The following is a 17122-nucleotide window of genomic DNA, read 5'->3' on the forward strand; positions in this document are numbered from 1 at the left end:
AATTTTTTTGGTGCCTTTCCCTATCTTTCCGTTATTTTACATTAGATAAAGCAATACTACCTACTTGCGTTTCATCATAAAAAAAGGGAACTTTTCCAGTTTCCATTCGGGGTAAGCTAGAACATGATTTTCCTATGCATATTCTTTACTAATGCACACAACTGGAAGGGTTTGAATTTAGGGTATTTGGGAGAGGGTTTATACCCTGACTTGGATCATGTGAGTTTTTGTTTTTTACTTTCAATTCGTTTTTCGTCGACAATTTTTTATTTATTTATTTTTTTCAGGAGGATTTTTATGTGTTTTTACTCCAACTCATTTTCGCAGGTATTAAAGTAAACTCCTAACCTCCATTTGTTCCCTTAAGAGTACGAAGCTCTGTCATTTCGAAAGTAAAGATAATTGAAGTTTAAAGTGTGTTTTAAGAAAATGAAAGAGATTTCCTGAAAATTCTAAATGCACGGATAATTCTAGATCTGTCGGAAGATCTGCATAAACGCTGAATGGTTTGGAAGGGTTGACTTCAACGCGATGCTTCTCAAAAATTCTAGATTCTGGAAATTCGCCTTTTTTTTACATACTTTTTTTTTACGAATTTTGCGAATTCTTTAATCCTATACCTTAAGCATTTTTTGCGCATCGTTAATTCCATAATTTTTCTGAAACAACAAAAATCATTAAAGATGATAAAGGCAGTATCCCAAAAAACGTGATAAAGACTTAACAAACGGAACTTTCTTAACAAGTGGCGGTGTCCGTGTCTAGTAGGTGGAAAATACACGAAATTACACAAAAGGAGAATGGCAGCAGTGAAATTGCAGACGATAATTTTCGGGGGTCACTGCTAACAGTCGTGGCAGAAGGAACAAATCATGTCACTATAATTTGGCCGAGGTGATTTCAGGGTTCCACCTTTTCCCTGCCCCTAAATTGCCCAGATCTCACGCCTTCTAATGATTTAGTCCTAAGCTGATATCCAGGACTTCTTCCACTGATGATGATGATGATGTACCTACACGTATACACACGCCTTTAGGTAATGTCTGACTTCAAACAACGCGGCAAACACTAAGAAGAAAAAAAACAGTTGTTATTGCTAAGCTTTTCTTTTCATCTTTTTTTTCTTTTTCTTCTTCTTCCCACTGCGGTGTTCTTTCCCCCGCATTAAGTTCAAGAGTTAGGGCAATTTGAATCTTGTTAAGGTAATTATGTAAGGTTCGGAGGTAATAGGTAATGAAGGTTGGGAAAAGTGTTAAATTGGAGAGTTTCGAAAGTAGTAGAAAAAAGAACGTTGTTTTGGAGATATTTTTGAGGTTTAGATAAATTGTCCTGGGGCACGCTAAGAGAAATGTCTAAATGAAACAGTTATATTTTTACCAGAAGCATTTAACTGTTTTTACAATACGAAACACATGGATAAAGCAGGTGGTGTTAATTAAAACATTTCATTGTGAAAAAATTACACAAGAAGCAATCTGATGACTGTTTTTAAAATATAAAGTAACTTACTGCAATAGATTAAGTTTTATATCATATTACCCTAACTCCTTGGGACAGGTGATTCATAAAAGCATTCGTACAAAATCAGAATCAGGATGTAAATAAATTAAAATAGGTAGCTTAAATGTAGGCGTTGCTAATTTGACAAGCATACTTTGCTTTTACTTTAATTATTGTCAATTTAATAATATATATAATCAATGTTAGTTCGAAATATAACGAAATAATTTTATTTTGAACTAAAGTTATCTTGAATTAAATAAATGAAACAATTATAAGCCCGCCCACAAATAAACAGCTAAAGAACTACTTCGGTTACCAATGTTATCTTTTTACCCTGATTGATACGGTTTTCTGCTGGCACGTATTTGGGACAGTCAGCGTGAAAGGGTTAATGTGTAGAATGTTGTATTAGTTTACCAAACTATTTTTTTCTAATCTTTGACAAAAGTCATGCAAAGCCCAATATTAAAAATTTCAGTTTTACTACATAAAACCATACACCTGTAGGCATCTATATTACTTATTTGTCCTCTAATAAATTTTAATGGGTGATTTCACGTTTTTCTTCAAACAGTTGGGGATTTCCCAATTACTTCATCATGAAACTTTAGGCCTATAGGCCTCTAATATTGAATGTTTTTGAGCCAGATATTTAAATGGAGTAACTTCACGTTTTTCGTCTAAAATTCACAAAATTTAATTAAACTTCATCATAAAACCAAAATCCCATGATCTCTTTTCAGTCTTCCATAAGTTTTTCACGAAAGTAATGGCCAATAGACTAAAAAACAGTTTGTACTTCGGTCAACATGAAGAAAAAGCAGGTTTTAGTAATAACTTCAGCTCCATTAATCTCACATAAACGATCGGGGAACTAGTCAAGGGACGAAACAAATATAAAATGCGTCTTTGATTTGTCTTTATTGACTTTGAGAAGGCATTTGTCAATATTACGTCTACTTGGATGTTCTGCAGAAGGATTAGATTGGAAATTTATATTGATATCATGCGGAATCCATACAGCAAAACGGTGGAAACAAAAAAATTTAAAAAAGGAAACCAGAAAATCAATCACCAAAAAATTAATGAGCCAAGGATGCATAATATCGACTAAATTGCTTACTTCTCTGCTTGATAATATATTTAAAACACTAAACAGAAGTAACTTGGTACTTTTTATTTAAGTCACACTAGAACGGTCTGGAAAACATCTCTGAGAATGGAAAACATCTCTGAGATAACATAGATGCGTCACAGACAGTTTTTCAAGGCGGACCCATTCACACACCAATCATCCATTCGCAGATCGTAATTTTGATCTGAACTAAAACACGATGAATCTCTGATCCAATACCCCCAGAAGTATCGATTTGTTTTCAGAACTTGGAATCTGAACTGAAGAAACAAAAGGGAATTAAGAGGAATGTATAAGACCTCTTCGCTTGTCTAATAGTATTGTTATTGATATACGCAATTTTAAAGAACTAGATGACATTACCTAACAGGAGCGCTTATTTAAGTAGGTCTTAGAATGAGATTTCAGAAAACATAACGTGAGTTATAGCTTTTTTCATGGAAATCAAAATCAAAGCCGTGCAAGTTGAAAAAGGGCAAAATAATACTTTTGTTTCTGAACAACAAACAAAGGATAACACCCTCGTCAGTAAAATGAACAGGAAGATTTAAATTGGACTATTTTATTTAAAAGAAAAAATAGAATCATAGTAGTATATTACTCTGTCAGAATCGGAAAGTATACAAGCAATGTGCGTTGCTAAAACTGAACTACTCTAAATGTAGTGGCTCGACAGTCCATGGAGGGTCAGGGTCTACTGTGCTCCTCCCAGTTTTCTTGACTTAGGGCTCTGGGGTGCAAGAGCAGATATTCCAGTAGGGTGGTCTACCGAACGCGAAACTTCAAGTGCTTCATCCCAAAGCATGAGTGATACTCATTTTATCTAACCGATGAAGAAATGAAAGGCTAAATCATTGTTATCCGGTCTGAGGATAGAGCACCGGACCTGTGGTACGGGAGCTCAAAGCGGTGCTACGACTCAGCCATCGAGAGTCGATGTACGTTACTAACACTCACTTAAACAGAAACTTAGACTCATACAAGTAGATTTTATACTAAGACCTGGCTGAGACAAAGAATCAGAAATACTGCTTACTTGGCAGCATGTAAAAAAAAGCCGGTAAGACAAGCTAATTTGTCAATGTCATCAAAAGAAATAAGCATGTTGAGACGGAAAATCAGGTGAGGTTGGAAGTTGTAAGATATAATTGACCAATTGAAGATAGTAATGAAAACAGGATAATGAAAATGACAATTAAACATAGGGACCTTTTAGTGGTAGTTCATTCAGAAGTGCTCACAGTGGTAGTTAATTAACTAGAAACAATTTCCTTTTCTAAGATGCCACTTGAACGTTTAGAGGTCTGGTGCGTCCCAGTTTTCCTGCAGATATTATATTTCTCTTACAAAATAACGTATAGTAGTGGTCACAAATGAAGATCAAAGAAGAAAAATGATTTATGTCCAGTTAAAAATAAAATTTTTTTGATAGTATAGCTATTTTTTATTTTATATTTTATAACCATCGTTGAACAGCCGACCCAATTTTTGGGCTTACGACTACTAATGTTCAACTCCGTAGCCTTGTAATTTTTGACCCTATCCAAAAGACAAGGAAGCTTCTGGATCGAGTATTGGGAGAAATTTTCCTTTGTGGATGGCTTTCTGATGGAACTAACCAGCATTCACGTTACATAGAGAGGACAACCACGAAAACCTCCTATGGTTAACCTTCCAGCAAAGGGACTTTAACCCATAATCTGTCTACCACTGAGGATATTTTATGTCACGACTGTGGTCGATGGAAGCCGGATGTAGAATTCGTATCGACCAAACATCGTTGGAATTCTAAACCGGTTCACCTCATTGGGAAGCGAACGCTCTATCCCCCGAGCCACCACGGCATTTTGAGGATTCTTAGGATTTCACAAATCAATACCATAAAAAATCTGTTCCCTCGAGAGATTTTACTCAGTGATAATATGCCCTGCTGGGAAAAAATGGTTTTTGTCCTTACGATGAAAAAAAGAACAAGGAAAAGTTTAGTGAAGAAGATGGTGAGAAGACTGGTGAGGAAGAGAGTGGTTGGGGAGGAATTTTAGGAAAAAATGGTTCTTGTCCAACCCGATTTTCAAATTTCATATTTTCTCAACATCAAGAATTGTAAATTTTGTTTCGAAGTTCTTAGATGGCATAAGTAAGTGTTTGTGAGATGCGAGTATATTTTCATTTTTACGATTTCAATCATACGCTTGCCTCTGAAAATTCTTAAACCATCAAATTCGTTTTTCTAAGAGTCAATTTTTATGGTCAAAAACCGCTTTTCAAATGTTCGAAACCACTATGAAATTTATCTAAGAACTGAAGGATATAACTTATGCTGTACTGATAAAATATTTCCTATCTAATGATGTGAAAGTTGAAAAGATTTACACTATTTTAAGTGGTAATGCAGGAACAGTTTTTTTTATTTCTTTTATTATTATTTTTCACCATCACTCTTTCGCCCTATTATCAGGTTGAATGCATGTATACAAATTACTTATAAATCGTGGTAGCCGAATCACTTTATATCAAATTTATTACAATAGAAATAAATTAAAAATTGATTTTTAAATGCATATATAGATAAGAAAAATCCCTCCTTTGAATTGAGGAAATTTGCATTTATGTATTTATTAGGCATTTATGTATTAATTTGAGTATTATGTATTATTTGCATTTATGTATTAACTGCTATAAAGATTGTTAAGATAATTTATTCATAACTGTAAAAATTAGTTTCATTTTGATTTAACTTGCCTTTTCTTGGAGTAAAAAATGATTAAATTATTAGTCTTAAGACTCGTACATTTTCAGTACATAAAGCGATACTGTGTGCGAAAAATTTTTTTAAAAAAGAGATTATTAAAAAAGTATGCATCCCAATTAGCATAAATAACATACAAAATGAAGATAGAAATTAAAAATTTTTACAAAAAGAGCCTAAAATATTAAAAAAATAATGATTATTAAATTTTTAAAAATTACCCGCACTAGCCCCTAAGCGTAAAATCATGCATTTTGCACTTTAACATTTATAATGTAACCCAGGAAAAAATTTTAATTAAAATATACATTATCAAACTAATTAGACAAATTACTAAATTAATAAATTTAATAAGGTTTACAAGTTCCAGAAGAAAGCTATGAAGGATTACAATCTTACTGAAACTAACAAACTTAATTACTTTTCCCACTCATGTTTGATTCATTGTTAGAAAGGTAATAACTTATCTAACTGATGATAACTCCGAGTAATTTTACAGTTACTAATCCTCTTCTTCGTTGACTTTCAGCTGGGAAAACCTTTTACAGAAAGTGAGAACCTTACTTTCAAGAAGGAGGAGGTCAAATTTTCGACCACTCAGCCTCGAATCCGGAATAATCCGGACCGGACAGTAATAATCCGCAGCGAGAAGTGTCAACTTGGGTATGAAATTGCGACAACCCCCCTATCCTTTAGAAAACACATAGGTATATCACTGTTGTTACATACTGCAGAAATGCATCGCCTTTAATGCCGGCTTCCCTGGACAAACTGTTTATATTGATATTACGCACTATAGGCTTATAAAGCAATTTGGGGATAGCATACGTCAGATCAGAGGATGGAGCTAGCGGAGCGGCCTTATTGGTCATATTTCCCCCCTATTCAGATCCTTCCTGCTCTCAGGGGGGTCGGATAGCTAACCGATTGAAGGGTTGTTGAGTCAAAGAAATTTGCATAATTATCAATTGACTTCCGTCTAATATACCAGCAGGAGCAAAGGGAGCATGCGCAAGCTGCCATGTGAAAGACGACGTCAAGGATCATGTGTTATTGGGATAGATTGGAACGCAATTTGCAAGATCCCGATTGCTTGTTTTAAATGAGTAGATCGAACTATAATAGAAAGAATAAATAAGTTTCGGAAAATATTTCAGAAATTGTGTTTTATTATTAGTGAAGGGGAATAAAACGTATGTGCAGTACAAATTATACTTTATTGGAGTGGGATTATTTACATTTTTTTCTCTCAAATTCACATAAATTAACTGAGGTCTTGGACATTAGAGCTTAACAAATATGCTATAATTAAGTTTTGAAGGAAAAAAAATCTCGTTTTAGAAAAAAAAAATTTATCCGTGAAAAATATGTACTAGTATTTGTTTATTTATTTTTAACTTTTAGTGTCGTAAATCGCCAACAGTAAAATGGTTTGAGTTTGTGCTACATATGTTTTTTAGGGTTGATGACATCTAGCTATAGCTGGAGTAAAGATTATATTTCTATTCTAGCTATAGCTAGACAAGAGATAGAGTCTATCTATAGCAAGTATATATAGGAGAGTCTATCTTAGCTATCTATAGTCTAGCTACACCTCTTATTGTATATGACTTTTTGAGGATTCTTGACCTCTTGGACATGGTCTAGCTAATAGCACTGAGTAAAGATAATTCGTGAATTTTTTTAGCCGATATCAAGAACTGCACATGATTATTGAACTGCTGTCCTTTCTGTGGTTCCTAATCTACTAAAATAGTCCTTAAATTGTGTGTGAGTTTGCGCCACATACGTTTTTTAGGGTTAATGACATCTAGCTAGAGTAAAGATTATATCTCTAGTCTAGCTATAGCTAGGTAAGAGATAGAGTCCATCTATAACTAGTATATATAGGAGAGTCTATCCAGGCTAGCTATAGTCTAGCTACACCTCTTATTGTATATGACTTTTTGAGGATTCATGACCCCTTGGACACGGTCTAGCTAATAGCTAGATCTCAAACAGAGTAAAGATAATTCGTGAATTTTTTTGCCGATATCAAGAACTGTATATAATTATTAAACAGCTATCCTTTCTGTGGTTCCTAATCTACAAAAATTGTCCTTTAATTGTGTTTCGTTTGCTGTTTGTGATGAAATCAGCCAAATCTCAACTAAGATGCATATTTATAATATTATTATTGATATGCTAGGTAGTTATTCAAACTCCTTGTATAATGATCTCATCTTGCTTATAAATATAAAACTTAGCGTCTTTTTGATTATTTAATTTGTCGTGATAACTAAGTATATTGACACGAGTATGATGACTTCGTGTCATCTTTCAGTCATGAACAAGTCAAAATTTCTGATGGTTTTTTATTAGTGACCAACATAATCTTGATGGTAACCATCAATAATTCCAACATGAGCCATTATATTTTTTAGATGATAACCAACATAAGAGACCATCACCTCAATGTAGGAATTCGGATGGATTTATGATGGTCCAACATAATGGCAACTTGTTTTGATGGGTTGTTCATGTTGAGCCATCGCGAATTTCCATCATAGTGTCTTAGAAATCCAATGTTGGAACGATCATGAACAACCATCATCACAATGTAGGAATTCGAACTGAATTTTAATGGTCCAACATAAAAAATAAATATTTTTGATGGTATATTCTCTTGATGATTAACCATCACAGTATTAAAGTAGCATTTTCGATCATGGAATGATGGAAGTTTGTTGGCGCTTCAAAAACCATGAACACGTTATGGAAAATGTTGGATGATGGTGACCATCAAATGATGTTGGACCATGAGGAATCGCACTGAAATCAACATAAGCCATCGAAGTTTGAGGGGACCTTCAAGAATTTTGACTTGAGATGTCCATGATGAGGGCAGAAATCATGACTGCAAAGACAAACTGATGTGGATAATATATTTTGNTTGTGTTTGAGTTTGTGCCACATACGTTTTTTAGGCTTAATGACATCTAGCTATAGATAGAGTAAAGATTATATCTCTATTCTAGCTATAGCTAGATAAGAGATAGAGTAGAGTCCATCTATAACTCAGCATATATAGGAGAGTCTATCTAGGCTATCTATAGTCTAGCTACACCTTTTATTGTAATGACTTTTTGAGGATTCTAGACATCTTGGACATGGTCTAGCTAATAGCTAGACCACACACAGAGTAAAGATAATTTGTGAATTTTTTTGCCGATATCACGAACTGTATATGATTATTAAACAGCTGTCCTTTCTGTGGTTCCTAATCTTCTAAAATAGTCCTTAAATTGTGTTTGAGTTTGTGCCACATACGTTTTTTAGGGTTAATGACATCTAGCTATAGATAGAGTAAAGATTATATCTCTATTCTAGCTATAGCTAGATAAGAGATAGAGTAGATAGAGTCCATCTATAACTAGTATATATAGGAGAGTCTATCTAGGCTATCTATAGTCTAGCTACACCTTTTATTGTAATGACTTTTTGAGGATTCTAGACATCTTGGACATGGTCTAGCTAATAGCTAGACCGCACACAGAGTAAAGATAATTTGTGAATTTTTTTGCCGATATCACGAACTGTATATGATTATTAAACAGCTGTCCTTTCTGTGGTTCCTAATCTACTAAAATTGTCCTTTAATTGTGCTTCGTTTGCTGCTTGTGATGAAATCTGCCAAATTTCAACTAAGAAGCTTATTTATAATATTATTATTGATATTCTAGGTAGTTATTTAAACTCACTGTATAATGATTTCATCTTGCTTTTAAATAGAACATTTAGTGTCTTTTTGATTATTTTATTTGTCGTGATAATTATTAAGTATATTGACACGAGTATGATGACTTTGTGTCATCTTTCGGTCATGAACAAGTAAAAATTTCTGATGGTTTTCCATTAATGGACCAACATAATCTTGATGGTAACCATTAATAATTCCATCATGAGCCATTATATTTTTTAGATGATAACCAACATAAGTGACCATCACCTCAATGTGGGAATTCGGATGGATTTATGATGGTCCAACATAATGGCAACTTGTTTTGATGGTTTGTTCATGTTGAAGCATCGCGAATTTCCATCATAGTGTCTTAGAAATCCAATGTAGGAATGATCATGAACAACCATCATCCCAATGTAGGAATTCGGACTGAATTATAATGGTCCAACATAAAAAAGAAATATTTTTGATGGTATATTCCTAAGAACCAACAAGAATTCGCATTAAACCATTATGGAAATGTATTGTTGGAACCATCATGAACCATCACGGATTGTTGGTCCATGAGTGTCGAACTTCTCTTGATGAATAACCATCATAGCATTAAAGTAGCATTTTCGATCATGAAATGATGGAAGTTTGTTGGCATATCAAAAACCATGAACACGTAACGGAAAATGTTAGGAGATAGTGACCATCACATGATGTTGAACCATCATGAATGGCTCTGAAACCAACATAAACCATCGAAGTTTGAGGGGATCTGTAAGAATTCTGACTTGGGATGTCAATGATGAGGGCAGAAATCATGACTGCAAAGACAAACTGATGTGGAAAGTATATTTTGATTTGGGATGTCAATGATGGGGGCAGAAATCATGATCACAAAGACAAACTGATGTGGAAAGTATATTTTTTCAACTCAAAGCATAAGATAAATGAAAAAGCCGGTCCTGATTATGAAAGACAAAGAGCTAATAATGTTGCAATATATAGCTGTTCAGTATTTCAGCGAACCTAGAAAGATGCTTGAAGATATTAATGAGAGAGACGAAGCACTAGTTCCCGAAAGAAATTGTATTGCATGCATTGAAGAAATTGTATTTTATAAGTCAAGATGACCGTGAATAATAAATACAATTGGTGTGGTGGAATTGTTTAACAGTTATGTGTCGATCTATGATGAAGACAACAATCATTGCTTTAAAGACGAATTGGTATGGATGATAATTTTTTTCTGACGTCACTAAAATATATAAAACGGCCCGAGCCGATGATGAGACACAAAAGAACTAATTATGTACAGTATTTCAGTAAACTGTATCAGGAAAGCTCCAGTAGATGTGAATGAGAATAAGAAACATCAAATTCTGCAAAAGCTAAGGAAGAGCATACTGAACACAGTCGAACAACATGCTCTAATCTGGTACAAGAGAAATGAAATAGAAAAACTGTTCCCACTTAAAAAAAATTCTTTTTGATTAATTTGTTTCTTTAGTGCTCCTCACACTATTGTATTGATGTATTTTGGGTTGGCTATATTGATACAATATTAGAAAGCACTCCTTTTTGCTGATATAATCGTGTGAGCTGANTTTTCTAAATCCTCATGCCCCCGCGTTATTCAATGTTAAATTATAAGCCTCTTTAAGCCTAAAAGGCTCTCCGGAATGATAGTAAAAACATACCATTCTATTTTCCGGTCTTAAAAACCAGGAACTCTTTCTCCCCCTGTTTGGGAGCCATTACTTTCGACCCGATTGGGGAGAACCTTACTACTGTTGAAAGAAAGAACTAAAACTACCAAATCTCTGTGGTTAGAGCGGGGGAAAAAAAGACTCTAATGTTTGGAACCGACGAAAAACTTAATGGAGCTTGCCCGGAAAAAGATATTAGGCTAAGAGAAAAAATAAATAAAAATATGTAAGAGAGTTAAAGTTTGTTATTTGTTCTTCTATGTCAACTTATTTGATGATCGTATATATTTTTGGTGCTAAGGGTTCTGTAAGTAACTCGATTAAACTTTGTTCGGTAATCTGACTCCCGAGTCTAATTAATTTGAATTAGTTTTTGGCATTATTATATTAAGTTCTGTATACACATAGAAGCAGGTTTATTATTTGTTGTAAGCAAAGTGGCTTTTGCTTTTATTTACTGATTATCATGTGTTTCTTAACAGTTTGGCTGGGCGTAACAAGAGGAAAGTCAAAATTTTTCTCTTTCTACTTAGAACGTGTTAGGAAAATGTCTTCTGACAGTTTTTTTTTTTAAGTAATTCATCTATATCTATGTACAATAAGTGCGCTTTCAGAGAAAATTGTTTTTTTTATTTTACTTATTGATTTATTTCGGTTTTTAAGCTTGCTTTTTCAAAGATTACTTTGTTGTTAGGTTTTATTTTTTACTCTTGTACATAATGTGCTGTTTTCATAGAGCTTTGTGAAAATAAATAATATATTTTAATATACTTGATACAATTTTCTAAACTATATGTATATATAGTTATGGTTGTGTGCGGTATTTTACCGCCAGCGGCCGAAGCTGCTCCCGTTCTGACAACATGGTAATGCTCCTCTGATGACTCTGTGAAAGCTTCCGCTCCAGTTTCCTTTTTTGTCACATTTCATTTGTGGTTGTTTTTCTTTTGTGTTGCTTTAGATGCTGTTTGGTTGGTTATCCTGTTCACGCTATATATATATATATATATATGCGCTTCGGTATATACGTTATATATGTAATGAAAAGAATTCTGCTTGCTGATGCTTGGGCCTACGCTTCCTACATTTAAACATTTCCTTTATTCTATTAAAATAAGATTAAAATTTATTGAAATAACATTTAAGGGGTAAAAGGTATCCCTTACAAAAAAAGTAAGGCGTTTTTGAGGCTGCTTTTAGATTGACAGATGTAAAAAACACACCTGACGTAGAAAATGAGATTATGTTTTACCCCAAAAATAACCATATTAATAAACCTCAATTGCAACCTCATTAACCCCTCATATAATCATCCTCATATATAACTCAACAATACTTTTAGTTAAGGTTAGGTGAAATTATTCACAACTCAAATATACTTATTCTCTTGAAGTGTATAAGTACATTGTGTAAAAAAATAGCCTGTACTTCTCAAAAATAACCTCTCTAAATTGGATGCTCTAAAGTAGAATAAAACAACTAGTAAAGTGATAACAATAAGTAGTAAAGTGAATAAAACAACGTCATACACCTTGATTATACACCTTGAGAGGTTGATCATTTAAGTCAGTTTTTGAAAACAACTTCAAATAAATCTTAAAATAAATTTTAATACCTCAAAACAATCTCAAAAGAGCTAAAATTTTTGTAAAGGATATTGCTATAAGATATTTGTTTATTTCACAATCTCAGTTTAATATTTTCACTAACCAAGCAGAATGATAAATAAAATTTAAAGTTGTCATTGCATCACATTGTATATGAAACTGATTTTCTTAATCATTTAATAAATCTGTTATTTATAATAGTATATTAATATAAGTGGCACTAAAATAATAATTGTAAAATGGCTAATTAGTTCGAAGAATGATTTAAATAAGGTTATTATAAAATGTAACGTAATTAGTCATTTGAGGGGATTTATAAATCGACTATGTCAACCTTTATTTATCAAAAGGTACCTCATGATTGAAAGTTAACATGTCTTATATACTAGTGAATTGGTATTTAATATTTATAGTGGTATTTACGCCACACATTATCATAAAATTACGTTATAATAATGAAGCAACTCTTTTAATTTTAAACTCTTAATTTACAAAACAGTCAAAATTAGAAATGCATTAATAACTGAGTGGAAAATTAAAAAGAAATGTTACAGATAAATATCTTTTAAATGAGGGATTCAAAACTATTTTATTCACCTTTATGAATTCCATTAATTGAATGCTAAAAACAACCTAAAAATATGCAGATCTATGTGAGAAAACTACTTCCAACCATGGGATTTTCTGGCTAATAAGAATGCAACGACAATAATACAAAACTTCATTAGACTATTATGTTTTATTGTTATATAGAGATACTATAAATGATAATAAAGCGATATTTAAAAATTAAAAACCAATATTATGTCACATGGAATCAAAAAATGAGTTGTAACAAATTTCGTGAAAGTGATTTCAATAGTGTTTGGCGAAATTGTACCAGTTTCCAGGGTTAAAAATAAAGCTAGTTCGTGAAGTCACTAGCGGCATTTAGGAATACAAAATCTTCTCCTAACCCCTTGGGTTTGCAGTTTTTCGAACCAATGCTCGTTTCTCTCAGCTGGGACCAGAACCTCATTTTCCGCTTTTGTGGTTTACCTCTTACAGGAATATGAAATTGACATCCCTTGTTTATCAGATTTTTCGGAGCTAGTTCGGTCTAAAATATGAATATAGAAAATAAATAGAAGAAAAATTAATATAATGATTGTTTTGAATACAAATAATAGGTGGTTTGGTGATGAAAAAAAATCATATATGTAGCTAATTAAAATACAACGTCAGATTTAAATAGAATTTTGATGTTAAAGCAGTTTAATAATCAATATTAAAATCAATCGTGACAAGCCGTCGAAATATATTCGTCAAATGTTGAATAGAAAAAAATAGTAATTATTTTAAAAAAATTGTTTTATCCTTTAAAAATTTGTTTTATCATGTTTAAGTTGAAGAAAAAATAAAACTCTTTTCCTTTAAACTTATTTCTTACAAATAACAAATAGAGCTACAAGTATTAGCAATTATTACATTTTTATGTCAAAAAAAAAACGTGATTACTTCTCAGATACTAAATCAAAAGAGAAAAATACCATTATCTCCTAACAATTCTTACATACCTTTTTTTGTCTTTTAACAGTACCTCGATTTCTGAGTCAAATAATTATTAAAAGCCAACCATACTCGCATTCAATCTGTCAGCAGAAAAAAACAACGTAAGATTACCCTAGAAAACATAGCATATAAAATACACTAGTTATCATAAATTAAGGAAATATTTTTTTTAAAAAATAGCTATATTTCTCTCAAGAATAACCAACCCCAAGGAAATTTGAATAGGTTGTCGAATAAGAGTTTCTAAGTAAACTGTCGATGTATAAATTCGATGTGCCCTTCGTAAGAATTACGTCATCTGCAAAGAGCATAAAATTGTATGTTTGGTCGCAAGCCAGCGAATGTCGCCGTGTCTCTGAAATTAGAAATTTGCAATAGCCACTTTGTAACAGTAACCCCCAAGCATTATTTGTCTGAAGGACTGCGATGGAGATCTATTAGAAGACTAGAGACAGACCTAGGTCATATAGAAGTGGCTAGGTGGCAAAACGTGAGTCCTATGGTTCATACGCTTTGGCAATAATTTCTAATCATAGGTTCGGCATCCAGAAAGTTTACCAAAGGACGAGAAAATGCTACGAGGAGTGCCGTTGACCGATATTTATCGTTATGTGTACGAAGGAATAGAACCGAAACTCCGAATCAGCTCAGATCCTCTATTACAGCAGCCATTGGCATATTGGTGTCAACACCTACTGTGTGTATAAAGGTTTTACGAATGTGGTTTTTTCGCTTTACAGGCTTGGCTTACTCGAAATAGAATGGAAAGAACAGTTGCTAACGTTAGCAAATACCAGTTTTTCACAACCAATCAGAATTGAGATTCCCACACTACGTCACTTGCTGGTATCCTATTGTCAAATAGGGTGTAATGGGATTTGCATTCAACTGGCAATTCATGTACCAACTTAAACAAAACAATTGTCGTATATTATCTATGCTTAGCAAAAAATAAACTTGTTCAACTCCCCAAAAACCATTTAAATGAAGAAAAAAAATTAGAATGTTAAAATTATTTTTAATGTTCAAGGATTTTAAGCTTCATTTATACGTAGGATCATACTATGTTTAAAAAAGTTCTTCATTCAAATTTTCTTCCTCAAATAACATCTCGACGTGTAAGCAGCAATTATATCTTTATATCAAAAGCACGTGATTGCTTCTCAATTACTCAAAATACTAATATTTGTTTTTAATTCAAGTGTAACCTTGTCAGATATTTATCAAAAACAAACAAAACTCACATTCAATTTGCTCAACAATAAAAAAAGTGTTGGATTACTGTAGGAAACATTTAAGCTTGTGAAACAATGAAACTTCTTCCTTATATCGTCTTAACCTGGTTGACAATTATCTAATAGGGTTTTGAAAGACTCGCATTCAATAACTGGCACCTCATATATCAACATCAATAAAACAATCGTATCCCTGCTAAATGATACAGGGTTGGCACAATTACAGTTTAGACGTCGCATTTTCCTCAAGTCAGTCAATTTTTCGATTTATATTTCCTTTAATTGGTCTTGCATGTCAAACTTATATTTCCTATTAAACGTCAAATGTCATTAGGTTCACGATAGCCTTCAAATCTTTTTTTTTTTTAATTTTTCATTCCCTCATCTTCTCTCTAAACATACATCAGAAAGTCCTGTCATCCCAAACTGAATGGCTTGATAATGCGATCCTCAAATTAAGCATTTACCTGATTGGCTTGACGGAAGAATGACGACTGAAAGTTGACAATCAGGGTGAATGACGTGCTAATAGGAATTACTGGAGGTTCTGTTAGGAGAGATTCTGATGTTTCCACGAATGATGAGGTTCCTGTGAGGTCCTCCCCCCCCCACACACAAATGTAAATATTTTTGGACTTGTAGGTAATGTTCGTACCAAGCTCACTACTGTAATCCAAATTTTTATTTTCTGAAAAAAGGATATCTGGCATAACAAGAATATTTAATCAAGCGTTATAAAAATGCAGGATCAGTGAGGAAATGAATTCTGATGAATAACAAAATCTTTGAACGATCTGTTTCCCCACGTTTTCCCTAAAGTTTAATACCTATAATGCTACAAGTGTAAAAGTTTATACACTGATATTCATATTAATCAGATCCATAAACATGGTTTTTCAAAGCTCTTTGACCACAAAAAAAAAGGTTAGTCACAGTTTAAGTGCCTTGCACTTGAAGCATAGCTGTAATCTTGAACTATATATACCATCTTCCGTAAATAACGATTCCGGCTTTCGAGCGGACAAATTTTAAAAGTTATTAATTTTTTTTAAAAAAGCACCAATTTGGTGACATTTTTCCATTCAGATGAAATTTATCAAAATCAATGGTTTATTCTGCTTTTTCAAAATTTTTAGTAGCCCAGATAATGCAACACTAGAGTAAGTATTTAAATATCAAATAATTAGACCACAAACGGTTTCCATTTTCTCAAAATAATGGCTTTTCTCCGTATTGATATTTTGCGCCATTTTAAGAATAAACATAAAGGGTGCTGGCGAATGATGGGCTAAACTTGATCTGTCAGTCATAAGTAACTTTTGAAAACTTACAGCATTTATGAAAGTAGAATATTATTTTCGAAAAACTTCATTTCATGTAACTACAGAGTCTTCGAAAAACAACCTTATTTGTCAATGTCGCAGCGAAATGATAAAGGAGATCTGATCAATTCCCTGAACTAAATGATCAATTCATACGCAAGATGTTAAAATAATAGTTTTTCACTAGGGGGGGGGGGTGTTTCCCCTAAAGAAAGCAAATCATTTGATTAAATCCCTAACCTGTTTTAACGAGACGATTAAATAATATTTAGATGCCACGGTCAACGTAATTAATCGCTCATTGTGAACAATTACTTATTGATATTAAATATTAACCAAATAAGTCCGTTATAGTGTGTATGAATGCTTACCTGGCAGGGGCATTAAACTTAAATGAAACGCTACTTTAGGGTTAACCGAGCAAATGAATAGGGGGTGAAAAATCTGATAAACCGGGCAAGAAATCTGATAAACCGTAATTTTTACAGTAACAATTCTCGTAAAATCACTGAATCGTTCTAATTATATAAATACTACACTAAAAATCACAGTATATTTTACTGTAAAATTAGATTTTACGGATGATTCACCCAAAGTACAGG

At 32.9% G+C, this 17122-nt stretch overlaps 1 long non-coding RNA gene across 1 annotated transcript; it reads right to left on the reverse strand.

Annotated features, from left to right (window-relative positions):
* Positions 1-13132: 13132 nt before the first annotated feature.
* Positions 13133-15767, reverse strand: LOC139426473 (uncharacterized). Its single transcript, XR_011637753.1, has 2 exons — positions 13969-15767; positions 13133-13511 (listed from the first exon to the last, which is right to left on the reverse strand). It is a non-coding gene; the product is annotated as an uncharacterized lncRNA (long non-coding RNA).
* Between the last annotated feature and the right edge of the window lie 1355 nt (positions 15768-17122).

This window comes from Parasteatoda tepidariorum, chromosome 9 (assembly GCF_043381705.1).
Source record: "Parasteatoda tepidariorum isolate YZ-2023 chromosome 9, CAS_Ptep_4.0, whole genome shotgun sequence".
Taxonomy (NCBI): Eukaryota; Metazoa; Arthropoda; class Arachnida; order Araneae; family Theridiidae; genus Parasteatoda; species Parasteatoda tepidariorum.